This window comes from Atractosteus spatula, chromosome 2, assembly GCF_055471065.1.
Source record: "Atractosteus spatula isolate fAtrSpa1 chromosome 2, fAtrSpa1.hap1, whole genome shotgun sequence".
Lineage (NCBI taxonomy): Eukaryota > Metazoa > Chordata > Actinopteri > Semionotiformes > Lepisosteidae > Atractosteus > Atractosteus spatula.
This window is the reverse complement of record NC_142707.1, coordinates 52751804-52775363: the sequence shown is the minus strand read 5'-3', so window position 1 is coordinate 52775363 and position 23560 is coordinate 52751804. Positions and strand designations below refer to the sequence as shown.

The 23560-nt window shown below is 37.6% G+C and overlaps 1 long non-coding RNA gene across 1 annotated transcript in view; it reads right to left on the bottom strand.

Moving 5' to 3' along the window:
• LOC148839858 (uncharacterized) overlaps window positions 1–23174 on the bottom strand; it is a 29519-nt gene extending 6345 nt beyond the window's left edge. The window contains exons 1-2 of the long non-coding RNA XR_016094610.1: window positions 23033–23174; window positions 18235–18283 (exon numbers count right to left, since the gene is read on the bottom strand). This is a non-coding gene — a long non-coding RNA (uncharacterized LOC148839858). The remainder of the gene's footprint in view (window positions 1–18234; window positions 18284–23032) is intronic.
• Window positions 23175–23560: the final 386 nt, after the last annotated feature.

Genomic DNA, 23560 nt, shown 5'->3' with positions numbered 1-23560 from the left:
TGCTAACCACTGCGACACCATACCATCATGAATATATCACATAGAGAAATGAACTCACCAACTCACAGTCTGCCAAAATACTACACAATTGCACCTATACAACTGTAAAGTTTTGTATATTAGACAGTATGTATATATTAAGTTTTACAGTATTTTGTTTTTCCATGGTCTTTAAATAAACAAAATATATTGAAAACTGAAACAAACAACAGGATTAAGAGACAGCACAACTGTATCATAAGATCGTATACTGTATACTATATACTGTACTGTATATACACTATATTTCATCACACACACACTTTTATAGGTCTTTTAAATTTACATGTACAATGCTTAAAATAGCAGTTCACAGAGTAAAGGTACACTACTGGATATAGGTTAAGCTCTAGAGTTCAGATGTCAACATTTACAGTCTGACATACGTTATTAGTTGACTGTGACTGGCGTTCCCTACACTTGAACACTGCTGGAATTGGCTGGGAGAGAGTCCACTGTGGTATCCCAGTGGTGCCTTGCAATTGCGATCTCCATGAGTTGTTGAGATGTGTATGAGCTTGCAATGCAGCCATCAACAGCTGCATTGCTCCTCCAAATGATCTGCTGAAAAATCTGCTTTAACACTGCAGGGCTCACAGGGTGAAAGAATGGCAGATGATAATACAGGTTTCAAGAAAGCATGCAGTGGTGCTTATTGGTGCCAAACACTGAGCTGTCTGACAATCATCAGTTCCACAGCTGGGCTCAGGAATTCAATAAAAATAAAAACTGTAACTACAAATTTTCAAATAAAGAAAAGAAGACTATGGAACTGGCATGTTAAATAGTGGTCATTTTATCTTAATGAAGTTTTAATACTTCTGAATTATATTTAGACATGTCAATGACAGCACAGCACATTATACTTTTTTTTCCTTCAGAAAAGTGGACAAGTTCAAGGAAAGTGCATGGGTTCCTAATCATGTTAATATGATATATGATAAAAGGAAAAAGTCAGGCCAAGTTGTAGACTGAACCTAAGGAGGTGCTGGAGGAAAGATGGGATGGAAACATGAGCACTAATGGAATTAAAGCGGATGATAAATGTGTTTCTCTAAAGGCTAGCTGCTGATTAGATAATCCTTGCATTCAAAAAACTATGATTGAAATAAATTAACCTTGGAAAGCTACCAATGTGTTAGAGTGTATCTTTGTGTTTTAATAGTTCAACATAATTTCTTCGAAAAAGTAGTCTGAAATCTGCAATTATATGGCAGTGCCAGAAATGTCAACCATGTTACAGTACATTCATTATATGACTGCTTAGGACAAAAATCAAGAAAATGCAATACGTATTTCTCAGATCTGTTGGTCTGACATGAATGATTCATCTTCGGATCACTTCATGAGTGTGTGTATTGCATTTGAAATTAAAAATAGACATAATTCTGTACACCAGATATTTCACTGGCAGACCTTAAACTGTCGACCAGCTGTAAACATTTCACAAAGGGTATTCTCAATGGGGATGTCAGTCCAATTTGTTCACAACACAAAGCTGGAAAGATAAGGAACAGAAATTTTTCTCACACCCTTGCTTGCACGTTAACTTCAGGTCTTTTGTTTTACAGCCGTGTCTTAACGGCAAAGCCAATTAGTTTGTTTCTTAGCAATTATTTGGGTGTAGAGAAAACAGTATTTTTTGTACTTAGAGGAGCATGATGTAAGTAATCTGCCAGCCAGATAGAGTATATCTACTTTGTTTCTCCACCAACAAATAAACATTGTAAAGGTTTTCTTGACCATCTATCCAAAATCTTCTTCACATTGATTCTGTTTTTAATTTTGTTTTTTCATAATTGCTTCATTTTAACATCTCAGACCATTGAAGGGTGCACTCAGGACAGGCTGTCCTTTAATAAGAGTTATGTTGTCCCCAGGAGTGACTGAATTAGCCAAATCAAAATAAAGACAAAACAGTCACACAAGCACAGTCAAGACATGGCTTTCACGAATTCTGAAGGTGCCATTAAGCTGAAACTAGTCTGCGACTCTGAAAAGTTTTGACTTGTTTATCTATGAGGGAACTGAAAAGTTTAAGGAAATACCTTTTTGGCTTTGGTTTGCTTTCATTTATCTCTGTTCATCATGATTATACCATTATTGACATTTTTGCATATGTATGTACTGTACTGGGTATATACTATACATACAGTATACTCCACATAGTACAGTATATACCATACATGTACAGTATAAACATATGACTGCATTTTTGTGAAAACCTTTTTTCTTTATTGAGAAATGTAAGCAGCAAACTTCAGAGTGGGGGAATCCTGGTCTGAGTTTGGATAATAAGCTATTAAAATAATTATTAACATCATGAATACTTAAATGCTTTTCTTGTAACTAGGGTATTATGAAATTATGGGAGACTACTGCAGATCAATAATGGAACATCCTGGATTATGCAAAGAATGTCATGGCTTTGGAAAGTCCCAGTGTAACGAAACAGTTCTTTCCAGACCCTATGCGGACGACACAATCCGGAGGAGTGAGGAAACACTAGGGAAAAGGTCATGCAGGAATACGGGGATGAAAACAGGGGGCGTGTCCTTGGTGCGCTGGTGATCAGGGGGGTGAGTCCGGGGAAAACAATCCAGTAGAAATCCAAAGGGGAATTCAAACACGAGCAAAGTCCATGGCCAGGCGATCCATCCGAAACAGGAGATAAAACACAGTAACCGGGTTGGAACTGGCGGGAGGGGAACGGGAACAGAGAATAAAACCTTAAAGGGACCAGGCGCTTCCAGGTCCCGGACTCGCACGATACGGAGATCAGATGCAGAGCCCGGACTGACGTCAGCGCCTGGCTTTTAAGGAGGATGGGAAAGGTGGCTGGAACAAGGGGCAGGTGCACAAAATTAGGACCGAAGTGAAAGAGCCGGAGCGCCCTTAAGGAGGAGGGACTATAATCGTGACACCCAGAGGACAATCTTCCAATTACAGCTAACTGTGTCCCTAGATAGACTGTCTCAGCTGAGCCCCATCACTGTACCAATCAATGATATACTGTAGGGTGGAGAATAATCAGTCAGGGCTTTCTCTGTATAACAGTGACTCCCGAGACACCTTGGCCACTTGCCATCTTACAGTGCCATCAGTGAGGGAAGCTGTATCCATTCAACACTACTCCAGATTAACCCTCCTATGAGATGCTGAGAATCTTGCACTGTGTCAAGGCATGAAAGGCCACATGGGAAGGTGGCCCAGAGAAACAATGAACAATTCCAAGTCTGTATAAAACATAGAATTAGAACAAATTGAAAACTACATCAGTACTGCCAAAATGGTCTTCTCCAATAGAAGATCAATGCTTAAACATGAAACAGAAGACACAAAAGGAAAATAAGAGAAGGTGAATTTAGTACTGAGAGCGGGAGGCACTTCTTTAGACAAAGCGTTTTGAGGAGGCACTTCTTTAGACAAAGATTTCTGAGAGTCTAGAACAAGTTATGTATTGAAGCTTTCTTCAAAGAATGATTGGACTAGGTACCCAAGATCATTTATCTTCTAGCAACAAAATTAATGATATGACAAAAAATCAAAATGAAAGATACAGTACTAGACATCATTAACAATAACTGCATGAAAACATTTTATAATATTGCAAAAATATGATTTTTTGGGCACATAGCTGTTTCCCCCTTTTTATTATACAGTAACATACATTGACAATACTGGTAAACAGATGGGTTTATCATCAAGAATGTCCAAATGAAAGACCCTGCCAAGAGACCTTCACTGCTTGTGTGCCCTCCTATCTCCAGCTGCGCTATTTCCAAGAATTAAGATTGCCTTGGCATGAATATTAAGGCTACACTGATTGATGGAGAACAAAACTGGCAGCAGCGTCAATAATATCAAGTAAATATGTTTCTTTTTTGCAGCCTCTTACAGTTATATCCCTCCCATCCTCAGTTTTTAGACAATCTAATGTTATTTCAGGGGTTGACCTGGATAAAGTTTCAACATCCGTTCAAGAGCCAAGTGCCAGATGTGTCTCTCCTGACAGCTTTTAGATTTTGACTGAATTAGCTACATGAATACATCAGTTCATAATTCAGGTATGTTTGCTCTCACGGAAATTTGTAAACGGCATATGGCCACGTCTCCAAGAAACTGTAAAAAATTATTCCTAGCGTATCAACATTACCAGCGTATCTCATTTGATTTAGGATTGTGTGCTTTTCTGTATTTTTTCCCCATGTTGTGAAGGTCAGTTTTGGATGATTTATACATGTGGGAATTCAAGACGCCTGTCAAAATCACCTTTTTGTTGCAGCAGTCCTTAAACTGACCGTAACACTGGCTCTGACCTCTGAAAAGCATTTGTGGTTTGGCCACCATTGTAAAGTCAACACAATATGCTTCTTTGTCTCACACAAGGTAAAAACTAGACTCGCTGGAACAATGAAATTTGGGGGGATGATTGAGATTATGTTCACATTGACAATGACTGTACAAAGCAGAGGGTGCTTCATTGACTCACGTTTGTTCATGATAATTGGGTGCTTGTAGGAATACATACAGTAGCACAGTTCTGTGAAGCTGTTCACTGGTCCTTGTCACTGATCATTGAAGCACAGTGTCTATGCTTCCATTTGTATGTGATCATAGTCTCATTCATCTGCTGAATATACATACTATACATATACTGTATCTTACAAGGAACACCTTTTTGGTGTGTTTAAGAGCATACTTTTTGCTTTAAGTGAATGAATATGAATTTACAGCAGTTTCATACTCTTAGACTGGCCTTAACTTTTCATGATTATAGGATAAAGTGTTAATATCTTGCTAGCCAAGCTGATATCAGGAACTGGTATCTTACATTATTTCTACCTCAGTGATTTAATTTTTTCATGCCTCCCAGATTTATTAATATATTGTATTTTGAGGTTAGTCATAAGGACTTGAACATACTGGTGTATAGAGAACTATCTTTAATGACCCTATTGAATGTATAAACTATTTATATGGAGGCTGGGTTCAAAGGAACTGAGGTCTGAAGTGCAAGTTGAACCTTTTAGAGTCTAGAGGAATGCTGGTGGGACTGTTGTTCTGCTTAAGAACCCACTTAGGAGACGGTGCCCTGAGGTTACTAGGAAAACAAGCAGTTATGCCCCAGATTGCTTTTATCTCCCCTCTAGGAATTAAAGGGGCTTCCAGCTCTGGGGTTACCCACTGCAGCCCCAGGGTGTCTCCCTGCACAATGTTCAATAGGGGAACAGCAAACAATACAATAAGTGAAGCAACATGGGTCAAATTTATAGATGAAATGTATCACCAAGAGTGATAAGATCGATTACTTATTGGCCCTCTCTGCATATTTGTGATTGTTTGATATGGAAGTCTTCTATCACAGTGAGCTAGGTTGTTAGCCTAGTTGCTAAGTGGGAAAGCTCAAAAGCCTAGTATGACCTGGAGCATGTTCAGATCACTAACTACTGGAAGTCTGGAATTCCAGCACACCTGGATTCTGGCTACACAATACCTGGATGTACTTTTGACCTAGCTTGGGATGGACATTTCCAATGTTTGACCTCATTTGCCTGGAAAGAAAGTGGCTCCAGCCAGAGACCAATACAGCAGTGCAAGTTTTGTGTCTGGTGGCATTGGAATAGTTTCTATGGATCTTACCTTTGTCCTTGAGATGTAAGAATAAGGATAAGCCAATCTGTCTGATGATGTGGAAGAGCTAGTACCTTTGGTCAAACAATATATAACAACAGAAGACTACTTAAGGCATGGCACACAAGAGTGGATTCCCATCACAAAGATGCCAATCACTGACAGATCCCGTAAGACTGTTCTGGGGGCAGATCAAAGAATCTGCAGGAGTCAGTTGAGATTCCAGAGAAATGACAGGTACGGTGTCATGAATTTAGACAAATACAATATGTAAAAGTGGATTTGAAAGCCTGAGGTGTTTTCAGTGTCAAGACAAGGGTTAAGTGACTGTCCCTGAATGAAGAGTCGTCATATACAAACTGTGCAGTGTCTGTGCTCACTACTGTGAAATGTAAACATCTGTATACTGTGAAGGACACCATGTTAACACCTTAATGGACTATAATAATATGGTGACCTTGATGTCAAAGAATTTAATGAAACCTTCTAACATTGAAGAATCTAAGGTTATTGAGTATAAAGACTTGTGCTAAAACTCAACTTCCAAATGAGTGTCACACTTTTCCTTCCTGATCCTGTGGTAATATGGAGGGAGTTTCCTGAATTTATTCTAATGATGCCTCACCATGTGTAATTTCTGACGCCAGATGCTGAAACTTTCAGGATAAGGACCTGCACTCAGGATTAGAAAAACATACTTCCAGCTCTAGGAAATGAATTAAAAAAATCCACGAGTTTCTACCCTAGGACATTCCATTGGGGCTTCCAGACTTTCTAACTGAGGATGTAAACACAGAACACTTTGGATTTTCTTAATTAGGGTTCACGTGTCAGTCAAGGTACAGGGCAACTTAGAAGCTTTTACTGAGACCCCGTACAGCTCGATAAGTCCTTAATATACCCATGTTTTAAGTCTAGAAAAAACTTATTGTGTTGTGTAGAAGAAAGTTGTCTTGATTCATTTAATCAGTTACTTGTCCCCCAAACTTTCAAAATATAGCCAGCATATATTTATGCTATAGGGGGGCACTTTGGTGTGGAAAAACAGAGAGACTTTTATAGAGCTCTTAGTGGTGTATTTGACCAAATTTCTGAGTACATTGCATTTAGTAATGAATGTCAGATAACTTTTCAAGACTTTAGAATCTCTTTTGTTCCACTGCCTATAACTGAAGTACCATTTGAAAGAATGGCAATGAATTTGGTGTGTCCATTGGTAAAGTCTGGCAAGTGTCATCAACATGGTTTTGTAGTAGTTGTTATCCAGGAGCTAAACTATGCTGTTAACATCTGCACCAAGACCATTGCTTAAACTGATGTTGATGTTGACAGAAAAATAGGTGCCTTAAAACGGTCATAGGGAGAACTCCAATCATTATCACAATGACAGCGTATTCCCCCCAAAACATACACAGTACTACAAAGCCATTAACTCTGAGGCATAGACACCAACTTGGGAGTGCTTATCTTAAAATGTTTTATTAATATGAATACATTTCTCTACCTGCCCCTCCCTCGAACCTTAACGCACACACAAAAACATATTTCTTCTTATTAAGGTTTCATTAATACTGTAGTAAAAACTTGTGAAAGTTGTTAAATGATAAATCTGAAAAATCATAATAATAAACATTTAGATACGTTGATGACAGAGTACAGAAATGGTAGAGTAAATAGCAGAAAAAGAGGAAAAAAAGAAAATCATGGATAATCTAAAAAGTTCTTAGGAAAAGTTACAGCCTGTTTCAAGGTTTGTAACTGCTAGGTTTAGCCACCCAATCCTTTACGTATGTTTGTGATCCAAAATTCTAGTCATTTTTGTTTTCCTGTCTCTGTTTTTTGCCAATGTGACATGGCAGCAGATCTGTCACTATATACTATATGTCTGTGTAACATTTTCTGATCGAACCCACAAACCTTATAAATGTGCTATACTAATAATAGCAACTACTGTTTTTGATATATTCTGGAATTTGGGTTGCCTGTGTAATGTTACAACGAAACTAAGTGAAAGTCAAATCTGTTACTCATTGACTTTTTAGTATAGTGCTTTGTGATCTTCACTTCTGTCTACCAACATCGCTGTAAGTTGGCTAAATGACAAAGAGCTAATAGATTTGAATGCTGGCTAACATATCTACTCGAGAAAGAAATCAAGATTCCATAAAGCAGCAAAGTACATTTTCTTTGCCCCATTAAAAAAATTTAGGGTTGCAACAACAAGCCTGAAGTGACTGGATCCCATGACACATTGTCACATTTAGAAACCATGAAACACTAACAATTGAAGAAAAAGTACAATTGAACAAAAGAAATCCCATTGGAAAGAGAAATGCTATTGTCTGATATTTTGTCCCTGAGTGACATGTAGTATGATGAAAACAAAGGACTCAGCATGTTTTCAGAATTATAGTCTGAACCAGTTTCTGTAGTAACATTCATTTCAGGACGGTCAGATTTACTGGAGTAGCGATAAGTTACATGGAGATGCCAAATCCCCTTTATGTTCTGTATATGTATTGTTGGAATTCTCTGGGAGCTACCTCGCATGCAAGACTAAATTTGGGCACATTGAAATGAACATTGTCATATGAATACCGCTTCTGTTAAAGAAAAAACAATACTTGGCTTCCAAAACCACTGCATTGTATACTATATTGAATTATTGAATATACATATAAGGGTTGAAAAGAGCAGCACCAGTTTTAAGAAACACTCAACAGATAGTCGTCAGATATCACAGAAAAAAAGTTGGCTTGTAAATAAGGATAAAAGCACCAGTTGTATTTACAATGCAACACTATTCATATAGGAATCAAAGATGGTAGCTGCTTCCAAAGCAGAAAGTCTTTATTATCAGGTTTCAGGAAGTTCCATTTTATTTGCTGATGGGCCAATTGGAAAAGCACCAGATCTTAGACATATTCCAGTTTCTTACTCTGATGGTCTTGACCTGGCAAGCCTGGTGTAAATACCTTCCAAGAAGGAGATTGCTTCACATGTCCTTATACTCTTTCATACCTGCTCATCCACTGTATCTATCTTCTTCCAACAGTGAAGATTATAATGTCCTCACTGAATCATTGAAAGTGATGTCAAACTGTGGCAATTTGTTGTAATTAGATTTCCTGACTGTTTATCAGCATTAATTGAGATATCCCCTATTGTTCAAGGGGATATCTTCAAGTATTCACATTCAAGTATTGTCACATTTCAATTCTTTGTTAACAGCTGGACAGATATTCTTTCCATTTGACTACATGTTCCCCAATTAAAACATGTTAAATAGTTATAGAACAGGTATTTAAAGCATCTATTTCTAATAATAACAACAATAACAAGCTGATTCTGGAGTGTTGTAACTGAATGTCAAACGTAATTAATTTGCACTGCAGCTGAAGATTTCAGTGCTGAAAGTGATTTCTTTATGCACATTTGTTTTTAATAATGCTACAGTACATAATTCAACTCAAATGGCACCACAAAAGTATTTAACAAAAAATATCAGCTGTTTTCTCCTCATTGGTTAACATTATAGTATAAAGTATCAATTTCACTTTCATTCCAGCTTTTTTAATTTTAGCTTTAATAAATCATTGTTATCCTGTCTGAAATTTATACAGATTACATTTTTCCTATAGAGTAAATGAAGTCGTATTTAAAGAGTGCACACACTTGTTTGCAAGATTGCAAATCTGTAATACAGTGTAGCTTTCAGCAGACTTGTCTTCCTTGTAACTCACTAATGACCCCATTACAATCCAAGCTACACTGTCTTGATGGGAGAGCATTTTTTAAAAACATATCTTTTAGGATGGGTGCTTTTATCCAGACTTATTTATTGAGGTTACAATTTAATTTACACAGCCTAGGTTGCCCTTTTGGGTAAACTACTTTGTTCAGAAATACAACAGCAGAGTCTACATCTGGGATTTTAAAACCTATGGTTAAGACTCTAGAGTCCTAAATACTGCTCCACTCTACCACGTCACACAGGAGGGTGAAACACATCTAATCCTGAAAATAAACATAGCCCACTACCAAGGCAAGAGAGCAGAGACATGGTGATACACTTAGTGTAAATGTCACAGATAAGGTGATGACTATGCCACCTAGCAAATATAAAGAGTGCTAGGCCCCTTACTTCCTTGCCACAGGTATATTCATTTCCCAGACTCACCAGGGCACACAACCGACATTAATAGATTACATGTGCCCTTTTTATTTTCCAAAGATACAACAGTTGATACTGTTTACCCGACAAGCAGGACAAGCAGGGCGGAGCGGTCGCAATGTGGCTAAGGATCTGCACCTGTGCCTTTAAGGTTGCCAGTTCAAATCACGCGGCCGGCAGAGAAATCCTATTCCATTGGGCCCCTGAGCAAGGCCCTTAACCCTAGCTACTTTAGGGGTGCCATATAAAAGGCTGACCCTGCACTCTGACCCCAAGCTTCTCGCTCCCTGCCTGTGTGTCTCATGGAGAGCAAGCTGGGGTATGTGAAAAGACAAATTCCTGATACAGGACATTGTACTGTATACGGCTAATAAAGTGGTATTATATTATGTAAAAAAACTAAAAAAGGACACATCCCAGGCTGGCCATAAACACCCATTGGACTCCAGATATCCAACAAACATCCCTAGAGAAAAGTCCACCAGCATTATTCTCAAACTCAGTTCTGGACTGTAAACTAGGATGCCTCCTTACACAACGGCGAACAGACAATAAAATTCCAGGCATCCTCCTCTGTCCCAATGTTCTGAACAACGTATCGCTCATGATCCTCCTCTACTCTGTTTGTCTGTGCAGTTTTGGGTAGGGGGTTGATGATGTTGGGTTCATCACCTGCTGTTTCCAGCCCCTGGCATCTGAGGCCTCTAGTGGGTCCAATGCTGAATTCTGTACCACATGACTTCCTTCTTCCAAATCTCAACAGCCTAAACATTATGTCTCTTTTCTTTTCATTTAAGCATGGAATAAACCTTTACCTCCTCATTTGGGACTTATTATGAAGTGGCTGTCCAAACATGGTCAATTGTACTGACGCATCATTCCATCTGTTCCATTTGTTCATCTGACCTGTTCTTAGGTCCCCCTCTCAATTATAGGTCCAGTCAAACCTGTTGGCAACTCCTCACATCACCCCGGAATAGTGTTGTAATTGCCTGGAGCTCAAGGGACTTTGATCAGGGCATGAAACTGAATCAACACTAAGGTGTCACTGACCCGTCAAGCAATTCATACAAACCTTGACACAAGTGCCCACACAGCCATTCTTTTCTTTGTGTGGAAGCATGCAGCATGCAGGCACACATCAGGAGCATGTGTAGACATTTCTCATAAGAGAACAGACCCAAATCCAAATTCATGAAGCTCTAGGAAGACTAGTTTTACTGTGCCCAGCAAACATGGCTACAATGCATACAGTATAGTAAAAAAATCATAGACATCTCCGAAATAATCGTGAGTTGCAATATAATTGTGAGTTGCGAGTGTCAATGGCTTATTCAAAGTCTCTACTATTAGGCTATTAATGTCTCTACTATTTTAATAACTTAGTTTTTAATACAGTTTAGGATGTGTGAGAAACCAAACTTGTTAATCTCTGATTTGCGTTGATCAGAATCTTAAAAATGGTGATCACAAATAATAACAAGCCATAAATGAACAGTGTACAATAATTGACTCACTTCCAGATGTTCCAGGTGGAAACTGTATTTGGCACAGGCCATTCTAAGCACTGCATGATCTTGTAGTTTATTCTTTTGGGCTTGTCACTCACACCTGTGGTAGCCTTCCATTGGTTCACAGTTGAAAAGTAAACAATTAGCCCATTTAAAAATAAATAATACTTATCAAAATACAATTTAATAAAATGACAAAAGGAATATTAAAATCGGCTTAAAATGTCTTTTGGGTATAAATATATAAAATAACTTAATTTCAGAAATTGTTTTAGGTGGACGTTGTCACGAAGCATTTTTCAGGACCCCATGCAGACAGCAGAATCCGGAAGGGAGTCTAACAAACACGGGGGAGAGAAGACTAGGAGGGGGGCTGGTAGACGAACAGGGGGGCGTGTCACGGGGCACTGGTGCTCGGGGGGACATCGTCCATGCGACAATCCAGAGGGAGTCCGTAGGGAGATCCAGAGTAAGCAAAAGTCTAGAGCCGGGTAATCCATACAAGACAGACAAGATGAAAGTTAAAAGCCGGAGCGGGATCTGGCAAAGGATCGGGGGAATAAAAAGGGTAACGGGGCCAGGCGCTTCAAGCCCCGGACCCAGATGGTCAGGATGCTGTGATAAAGTCTATGCCGTCGGACTACTCCTGGACTCGCTGGTAGGCGGGCTTCCGGGCGTCCATCTTTCAAAGCTGAGCGTCTGGCTTTTATAGGGAGGGGCTGGAACAGGAGGCAGGTGCAAAAAATGAACAGAAACAAGGAAGAGCCAGAGCGCCCTTAAGAGGAGCGTCCTTTCTGATATGCCTAGTTTGGAAAACCTTGTTTGAAAAACATAAATTTCTCTGAATGCTAACTTCGAGTCTATGAATAATTACTGTACATTGGCGCTTTTGCTCACCTTGTCTCTTTTTGAATAAAATTGAAATAATACCCAAAGGAAATAATTGAAATAAGGTGCATTTTCTTTTCCTGGCCTTTTAAGAGACTTGTATTTTCATTGTAATTGTTCTTGACAAACTATACATCTGCTGTGGAAAGCATGTTTTCCATTTATACACTGTGAAAGACTTTATAGGAACAAACATACCCATCAGACAGGTAATTATTCATTCCTTAATTCATATATCAGACATATATAATAGCTCCTGTAGAAAGATTGAATGCCTGTATCAAATGATTTGTCTCCATGCCTGTGTGAGCAGCTGTGCTACATGATTAGGAAAAGAGATGACACTTCATTTGGAATCTATGACAATAAGAATACGTTAGTTTGTAGGAAGGGGCTGGAAAAATACTTTTGAAATGGTTTTGTTGCTAGGTAACATCAGAAATGTGTAATGAAGAAGTGATTAGCCGTCAGGAATGGCAGAGAATCTAGATAAACACGATTAAACTGACCCTGCTGTGAACTCTGAAAGAAAGTGTTAAGAAGATACCCTTTACCAAATGTAAACATTGTTAAATTCCAGACTAGAAAACTGATAAGAAAACTACTTTAAAAATATTATTGAATAAATCCTTCTACTATGTCTTTGAATAAAATGAGTTATTCTAATACTACCTGTCATGTTACTACTACACACTTCTTATGGGGTGTGAGTACCATGAAAAATCCTGAGTCTGAAAAAGTCTAAATTTAATAACTTCAACTGACTTCCACATGTAAAATATTAATTTTGAACCTTTTACTCACTGCAGCTATGTCAGTAAGTTTGGGCAATACTTTTTCATTACTTAATGAACTCCATGGGTGTAATCTGCTGTTGATTTCATCAACTGAAAGTGAACAAGGCTTTTTCTTCTTTCTTTAACATTGTAAATAACTGTCTTTATAGTAATTTTCTTATGACTGTAGATGAGATTATTGTGGTAGCTTTAGACCTGTGAGTCTGTGGCATGCTGAGCAATTCCCTTATTCCATCTTAAATTCATGTTTTAAGGCTTATAATCATTAAAATTTGGTTTTACTCCAGAGATATGAGAGATTAATGCCCATATTTTATTTTTTCTAGGCCGGTATTATTTTTATATTTCACACAACTTGATCAGGACTAATCTTGGACAACCTAATGTTAATTTCAGAGGAGTGTGTGAAAAAACACCTGCCTGTGTTTCTTTTTTAAAGGTTTCAAAATAGTGTTGTGGGGACATGTCAGATAATTGGATTTTCAACCAGGATCACAAGAAAGACATGTTTTATATTGGTGAAATGTGCCTAACGTGTGACTCATTGTGCAGAAAACCTAGAAGAGCTTCTCCACGGGCTCAGATTCTAAAGGCTTTACTGTTTACTGTAGGCCTGCTGTGTGTTAACTAACCAGGAACTACGCTGATTCCAACCTGTCTTAGATTCTATGGAATAAACAGGCCTTGTTGTCATTAGGTGATGTGCCTGGAGCAAAAAGCAAAACATTGTATTCGGTTTACACCCTTATGTACTGTGATCACTGAAACCAAAACAGTTATTACAGCACTGAAAAAAAAAATACAGACTTTAATCTTTTACATATCTATACTTCTGCAGTACTTCAATTTTAACATTAAAAATTATACAGTATGTTCAGTAGATTTATATATATATGAATATAGTATATGAGACAAAACAAGTCAAAAGTTATGTTTAACAAACATGCTTAATCTGTGGAGACTGGAGTTGATGGAACTAAGCTTGAAGAAGTTACCAGTAATGTATATTTGGAACAAACAGTGTCACCAAATGTGAACCAGATGCGTGAAACTCAAAGCAGAGTCAAATTGGATTGGAGTGCTTTTGGAAAGATTAAATTCAATCCTGAAAGCAAAAACAAGCTTTGGTCTTCAAGAGGAAAGTCTTCAACCACTACATGTTGCCTGTGTTCATGCACAGATGTGAAGCCTGGACTCTGAGTAAAAGAACATCTCTAGAATGACACAAGAATGATGCTTCAAGGAACACAATGAGACAAGCAATGGTGTATGTCTTCATGTCTGGACAGAGAAAGAAATAAGTGACAACAATGAAAAATCTAAACTGGAACCCAAATGAAAAAAAAAACATTAATTTGGTTTTACATAGCCAGCATTTGTTCCAAAAGTCTTAACAGGTGCAAAGGTATTCATAAAAATGATAAAAAACCATCAAATTGGTCTCTATAGAGTTCATACCATGCGTTATGTTTCTGTTAGTATGAAGGTGATATGGTAGTGTATGTAGAGATGTATAGTATGAATGTGTTATGCTGCCTAGATAAGAGGAACATTCCAATTAAACATTATCAAAATAATTTGATCAACAATAATTGTCTCATTTTGTCTTTTGTTGTTTCAAAATTGATCAAATATATTTTAAGAAAGCAGAGGGGCCTTCTACAAAGGTGGCCAGGTGAAATGTAGAAATTTGGGGAAGTGACATGGATAAGTGACATGGTTTTTTTGAGGATTATCATGATGTGATTCTGCAATGAGCATCAACAGAAACTTAGCATTTATAACTGCAACATGTTCAAAAATTAATCAGCAACTTTTTTATCAGCTGTGCAAATATGTTATAAAACCGATGTGACATAGGTCATGATCTAGTAAATTTATTATGCTGATTAACTCGTCATCAACGAACCAGATCACCAGGGGGTCTACAGTGAAAGTCACAGGCTATCAGCATGTGGAATCACTGCTTGAAGCAAAAGACGCTGCACATCTACAACACATGCTTTGCACCAAGGTGCACATTCTGTCTTGCAGGGTTCTCTTGTTTTTCTCTCTGCACAAGCATTTGCCTATTAGAACCGAAGAATGGTAACACACAAGAGGAGTTTAGGCAGCCCTTTGTCCCATCTGGCCCAATCTTGGTGTAGTCTCTGAGCCCTGTGAGCACTATTTATGCCATGACTTGCTAAAAGACAAATGGAAAATGAAAGTGTTGAAGACGTCTGCCTACATTTCCTCATTCTCCCCTGTGTGCGGTGACAGGGTTCATAACTCTGAACCGAGATGTGAAGAACACACAATTAACAGCTTCTAATCGAGTGGATACAATAAAAAAATATATTTGGTGATGGCAATAAAAAATTGAATGATTTTCATTTTGATTTTTTTTGCAAAACTGCATAAAAAATAGAAAAGGGTTTATTTGCTGGCTAAGGAAATACAATGTTAATTACCTTTTTCTTATAAATCACCAACCCATTTAATCAGACATCTAATTTTACTTTGCTTCTGCTAGGTTTGGTTATGCTAAATATGAACATATTTACTGTTTTAATGTTTAATATGTACAGAATCATTAGCTCTTAGTACTGATTTAAATCTCAGACTCTGATATGGTTTTATATACAGTATACAGTAACTGTAAACTGTAAAATTTACACTTTACTTTCATATACAAACTTGTAAATAATTCTATTTGCACCCTTAAAGTAATTGTAAGCATAGAAATGTTGACAGCAATACAATTTTTGTTTTGTTTTATGTTTTTGTGAAGTATTTCTTTTTAAGCCTCTTAAAGGTTTGATTTTATTTTGCCTTTGTTACACAACATGTCATTTTCCATATTTTAATTTGCTGAAAAAATAGGTCTGGCTTCACTGTACTGTATATGTGCTTTTGGAGGGAAAAAGTAAAAAAGCCCAAAAACTTAATTTGAAAGCTTTGAAGAATTATTGAGTACAAAAATTCTTTTGGAAATTACATTACTTAGAATAATGTTGCTTAGATACAGCATGTGTAGGCATCTATAGATTAATGTTGCCATATTAAAATTTAACCTTACTCAGGGGGTATTGGTACTGTTTTTATTTCCATAAAGCATTTAGAAAGTGTGTTGGTCTAGAAACGTATCCATTAAATTAATTTTGCATTGGTTTATTGGCTGAAATCCCCAGTATATTCCAAATACAGCATGCTCCTTCACTGCTGACTACAAATGTTTCTTATTTTGGCTGCTTGCAAGGAAACAATGTGCAGTGCTTGAAAATGACAAGAAATATATTACAGCATTAAGGCCATCTCAGCGTTATTTTAGATAATGGTAATCTTACGTCTTATAAAAATAAAATCAGTATAATTGCAAAATTAAAAAATAGCTTTTTTAATTGCTTGCAGACTTTGAGATCTGCTGATACGTCAGCTGTTTATCTCACTAGAGTGAACAGAAATGTTTAAAATCATTTGAATGCAACAGTGAACAAATAATTACACCACCTAATTTTGCTGCTTGTTCACACCAGATGCACCCAGCCTCCTTTTTGGTGTTTAGATATTCACCCATGGAGAACACATGTATCGTTACATTATTTAGTTGGATCAGCTCACTGATATCTCATATCAGGTTCTTTGAAGGAGGTCTTGAGATTGGCAGAGACCCTAAAATCACAGTGTATTTAAAATAGTTTATTATTGAAGCAGCTTGCTCTTTTGGAACAATTTTAACATCTACTGTGCAAATTAAAACACCGAACATCAGAAAGGTTACAAGCGGGAAGGGGCCTTTTAGCCCATTTTGCTCATTGGGTTGCTAGTAGCTCATCAATCCCATAATCACATCCAGCTGTGACTCCATGTCTTGTCAGTACTTTCTTGTTATTTTACAGCACAGAATATGCAATATTTCATTAGACGTATTATAAAGTATTAATAGCTGGGCATCTTTTACACAAGTCTCCTGTCACTCTGGAGGTAGTTTGTCAGTATGTGGCTAAACCAAACCATCCATTCAATTTTCTTTTCCAAGGCTCAGCTGAAAATCACCTCATGAATAAGAGAGTTGATTTCACCAGGTGAATGTCATAGCTGGTGAAAATAACAATTAAGAAAGAAACTAACATGCCTTGCTTATTCAGAGAACAATACATTTGTGTCATAGGTGCCACATCTCAGATGGGCCTGTAAACAGTAAAGCCAAGTCTTCTGTAGTGATGAACTTGCAGTGATTGATGACCACTTGACTGTACAGCACTATATTGATCTAGCTCTGGGACCTCACTTTCTACCCTTGCTGAATTGCAGACACCTACTGTATAATACCTGCAGACACATTGGCGTTCCAGGAACCAGAACTGGAAAGCCCTGCTGTGTTTATGTGTTTCCTGTATTTTTTCTGTATTAAAGTTTTCAATAAGTGTTTTGCAGATGTCCAATTACACATATTCCACACAAGGAGGGAAGATGTGAAACCCAGAACTTGAATTATCAATATTCATTAAGTGCACAGTAGAAAACTACAAGTCATAGGGGTCCTTCAGCATCAGTGTTAAGAACCATAGGTATAAAATACTAAAATCTAGCAAAGCTGATGTTAATACACAGGTGCAAACGCCCACCAGAGCCAGTTTTTCCAGAAAACAGTTGACCTACCAGTATGTCTTCAGACCGTAGGAGGAAACTGGAGCACCCAAAGAAACCCATGCATACATGCGTAGGACATACCAACTCCAAGCGGATAGCACTGTAGGTTCAGAATTGAACCCCACTCTTCAGAGCTGTGAGTCAGCAATGCTAACCACTGTGTCACCATGCTCTGCACCCTAGCTAATTCTTAATTATTAAAGTGATTTACAGCACCTGGGTTAATTAAGCAGAGCAATTTGGTACTTGCCATATTAGAAGGTTCAAAATCCTGTAATTTCATGGAATCTGGGTGTCAAGACTGGCTAATACATTATAAATACAGCTTTTTCCAAACCCAAGTGTGTAGCTGAGAAGCAAACTACAACATTCAGTGAAAACATTATTAATTATTTTATTATTCACAGGAACAACTGAAAAGGTTATATGATGTAAGTGTATAAGAAAAATAATACTTGTAGAATAAATCACTTAATAGAATAGAAAAGCTAGCAGTCTAATGGGTCACAGCTGCTGCCAGTCTTCAAAGTACATGCGCAGATCTGCGTTGAAATACCTGTGTGATGTCACATAGCTGCTTTTGTAGAACCCTCAGCTGTGCAGACCTGCAGAAATGTAAACAAAAGATAAACACACTGAAACCTGTTCATAACAATAATAGCAACTGACCAAAACACATTGTTCCCTAGTGTTGAACTATGCATCAGAGCCCACAGTATTTATTGTCATCTTCTCATCTTCTGCACTTTTTGAGAACTCCTTTTTTTTTGCTGAGGAAGTATTAAGCTGCTGTCTATATTTCAAAGTTTGTTCAAGAATGGGCTATTGTTTAGTACATAATCCACGGGATGATGTATCTGAATTTTTGCTCAATCACATCTAAAACCATACCACTTTTGTGGTTTTAAATAAATATTGCAACCAGAGTGTGGAAATCTATGAGAAATGTTATATACAGTATCTACAAATTAGTTCCAATGCATTGTCGTCCTATACAATTACTTGGTGAAAACTAGACAATGGACCAAATTAATTGTTAGTTTAACAGAATAAAAACAAAAAAAAAATAATAGCCAACTAAAAATACACAGCTGTTTTTCCTGCCAATGTATCAATTTAAAGTGGCAATACTCTTCTCCAAATTAACAGATTGAAACTGTAATTTAAAGTGTTATTTATAGTACAAAAAGGAGGTTTAACTACTGTTGCCTCATAATCCTCTGCCTTCCTTTATTTGTATTGGCCAAAATGTTTATTTTCATTTTCTTTCTCACATCTGAGAGGATCAAACATGTTTTTCGCCATTTTTGTTCTTGTCAATTACAAAAAAAACTACAACAGAAGTTAATGTGTCTTATGTATAGTAGATGTAATTTGACATTGGGATAAAAAACCCATGTGAACTTGGGGAAAGCATACAAACTCCACACAAATAGCACCTTACAGTAGGTACAGAATTAAGCCCCAGAACTGCAAAACAGCAATACTAGTCTTTTATTTAGTGTTTTATTTAGACAGATTTATTTTAAAAATATTTTTTTTCTGAGTACCAATTCAGTGATAAAACTATTTAGGCTTAGGTTGTTACACCAGGGTGAACCAGAGCCCACAGCCTTCATTCTCCATGGAAACATTTGCATGAGGAATTGAAAATCTCCCAGGGCAATGAGGACTCTCTCAAGCCTATTATCTCAACTTTCTGCCCCTGTTTAACAGGTAATAATTTCGTTAGTCCAGGATATTTAAACCCTTATCTGCCTCTGGTCCGGTGCTCTGTCATTGAGCTTCCTTCTGACAAGGGAAGTGCTCACAGCACAGTGAACCTGCCTACCAGAAGGACAACCGGCACCCTATTTGTCCAGCTCATCACTGGACCAAAGGCATTGTACAGATCTTCCTCCCAACCAGTTTTTCTAGACAGTGCAGCTGCCAAACACTGCTCTGCCCTGATGTCTGTGCTCACCTTCAGTTTATAGCGTATCCTGTTAGGCAATCTCCACCTGCCTTCATAGCTCTGATCCTACTCAGCTATCTCAGCTATCTCCAGCAGCTCTCCGAGCTCTGAGCAATAAAGCACTTGGATTCCAATGTTTGTCAGCAAGGGCAGCTCTTTCCATCTATTTGACACACTGTAACATAGGTAACCGTTGGCCCTGGGGTTCTGGGTACCTGCATATTTTAGATACAAATTTTAATTAGCACCTGGTTTAGACCTGGAAAACAAGGTTAACTGGAATTCTTTTCCACTTAACTGGTTCGAAAATGTCATTAACCTCCAAGATGGAATGAAAGCCAAGTTCCCCACTCCCTCATTCTGTGCTACAGCACCTACATCCAACTACATCAGGTCTCTTTGAGGCAGTAGCCCCTAAAGAGCTGGGGAAAGATGCTGCTCAAATGAAGACCGTAAGGAGCTGATTTAGATCATTAAGAACTTCACCTCTTGAGGACCATATTTGGAGTCCTCTGACTTACATGATGGATACACCAAGAGAAAACTATCCTCAGTCTATAATCTTGTTTTTACTAGGCAGCAGAAAAATACAAAAAGCATTTAGTCAATCATATTGTATTAAAAAAAACATGCATCTGATGAATATAGTACATTTTTAAAGTACACAACATATTAAAATAGATCAAATACTGCATATCATACATCACCTACCCACTTCAAGCATTTTATCTCATATGAAGTAATTAGCCAGTGCTGTATCTCTCTAAATGTAAAAATGTTAGCCCATTTCAGTTGTTCTGAAGAATATATTATATTTATGGCACCTTTAATTTAATGTGTTTCCTATCAAGTTTCTTAGAAACAGGTAACATTGGTTTTTAAAACAACACGCAACTACATGTAACTACCATTCATAATGTAGGTTTGTAAGGACAGTGCACTTTGACATTGTCCTTCCCAGGGACATTAGCTTGCTGACTTCAGTTTAATGTTAGAAAGCATCTGAACAGAATCCCAGACAGCAGGTGTAGTGCATCAAAGATAATGTTTTGGCATTCTACACACACCAGTCCTCCACAGCAGCTGTGCACAGAAAGAAAAATGTGGCAAAGACTTTGGGAACTCCTTTGTATATAAGCTACAATTCTGCTAATGCACATTAGACATTTAAACAAGAGGGCAGTGTTTACAAGGATTTTTTAAAGCTCATAGAATTGTTTGAAGAATATACTTCTCAGTAAGCTTTTATATTAAGAAAAGCAGCACTGTGTCATCGTTAACACTCATTTTAGATAAGTCTTGTGAATTTTTCAAGCTGCACGTTCTTTTTTTGACAGCAGAAGTAGGGAGGCAGTCTGATTTGGAAAGTCCTGCAATTTTCTCCTTTAATTTATATACTGCTCTACCAAATAATTAGAAAATACCAGTAGTAGCAATTTGCTCCACATCCAGCAGTATGACAGCAACATGTCACATGATGGATTCTACTAGATATTCATAGATGTATGCAGAGATATGTGATCAATCATCCAACAGTAGTTGACACATATGGATACTTATAGTATATATATGCAGTGTTTCAGTAACTTTCCTTATACTGCCCTATATCTTCTTGAGGCTATCTGAATTAACATAAGCCTGATATGCTGTTGCCTTTATTGATACACCAGATGCATGTGCACCAACAGCCATTTCTGTTGTGAGGTTAATTAAAAGTGTTCCTTTTTTAGCACATTGAGAGGAAAGCCTGATCACTCTTAGGAACCATATCATTCTCTAAAGTTTTGGTGGGGCAGCAGTGTATTTTACTTGTGGAAAAGGAATACATTTAATAATACTATTTTTCTGCAAGGGTTAAAAGAACTTACATTTCAACACAATGAGTAAAGTTCCTTTCAAAATAAAATGCCACTTACAGCCATCAAAACTAAAACACCTTTCACTGTGTGCATGAAAATTCACATAGTGATAATATTTGTGTGCAGTTTTGTTTTTTTAAGGAATTTCACACATTAAACATAGTGAAAAATAAACAGCGCCAATCATATGACACACGCACACAGTCATTTATTCACAGTCAAGTGAACCAGAACTGACGCCTATTCTGACTCTGAGTCTGGACTTTGTTGAGTTCCAATGTCAAACTCAGAGTAGTTTTTCAATGTACTGTGTACAATCACACTTCTGTACTACCGGAGTGTGGTCAGATTTACACTAAACTGTGATGTGTCACAAACATTTTACAGATGGAGCATTTTAAGTGTTTTACTTTTTACAGAATTGTTCTAGTTTGAAAGATGACACATTAGACTAGAAATTAGGAACACAGAGTGTTTCAGGTCTTCCGGCAGTAGAATGTTTATGAGAAACATTGACAGAGACAGAATTGATTAATACATTTTGATGTACTGCAGTCGAAAGTGGTAAGGTCCTTATCCCAAGAAATGAATCTATCCACCTAAACAAGTGAGCTAGGTCAATTTGTTTCAAGCGGCGGGTTGCAGATCAATGTTAAATTTGGATACCAATTTGCTTGCGGCACATGATCTAAATTAACACTGATCATACCAAGTCCATGCTTACGAAGAGTTGCAATATAATCAGGAATATTTATTTTCTTAAAATTTGAAAATGTTCTTTTTTAGTTTTGCTTGTATATCCCTGGCTCACCGTGGCAACCCTCATACCAGTGTAGGAGGCGATGAAGACCACACACATCCTCCGAAATGTGCAGACAAACCTCACAGCGCCAGCTGTACAGCTGACCGTCTCGCTGATAGCATTGCCATCTCAGAGCCACCCAGGAAGTCACACGGGTTGCTCTTCCACGGAAAGCCAACCATGCCATAGCATCAACAAAACCCACCCATCTCCAGGGGTGCTCAGCTAAGCATGTCGTACTGTATCCAGTCTCCAGTTACAGTGGGCTAATGACACAACAAACAATCTAAGCCACAAGGTCTGGTCTATGGAGCTCAGTCTAAGTACCCTATGTACTGTACATGATAAAATAAAGTGTTTTGACAATATTTAAGTTTGTTCATATCACAGAGCATGTTAAATGCTTGCAATAATTCTGGTTATATCTGCATCTTTAGATCCTGCCCATCTCTCATTTGCAATTGATCTTTAAATAGTATACAGCAAGGTAACAGATATAACAAATGTCTCTTTAATTAATTCAGTTGTCACACCGTTGCTGCCAATAGCTGGGTCTTGTGGTGTGAAAAAAAGTGCACCTTCCATTAGCACTGGTGAACAGGATTATATATATGCAACCTTAATTGTTGCCCAGCTATGTTTCTAGCTGTTATCAGCTACTACTATCCATCTCTTTCTTCTCCATTTCACCTTACCCTAAACATTCTTACACTGTGTTTACTTTGTTCTCCTTACCTACCTCATTGATTTATATTCCTGCTTTTTCTCTTATTTGTTCCACACACCTGAAGAGGCTCCACTGCCAAAAGGTTGACTTCTGTCTTCTTTCTTTGGATTTTTCATCGTAGAATTAATCTCTGCTTCTTCCTTTTCAGTTTACATACTGACACAATTTCCCACTCTAACTGTTTTCATCCTTTATCATAAAATATCAACAAGCAGCTACAATATGCTGAAGTGCTGGATAATGGAAGCCTACGTAAAAACGTGCTCAGGGTATGATTCATTTTCAAGAGCATGTTTGTAGGTAATGGCCACAATGGAGCTGGTTTTTCATTGTTGTCAGATTTTGGCTTGCAGAGTGGAAATCTCAGATTATCTGATCTTAACTCTTAATGAGCATTCAGACTCTAATCATAACATTTTAAATACATTTTCCCCATAGGAATTCTGTCAGCTAAGTTTTGTAAGGCGATTTATTAATATTACTCAAAAATAATAGGATAAAATAATCGAGCTGTATTTTCCATAGAAGCTGCCGTAAAAA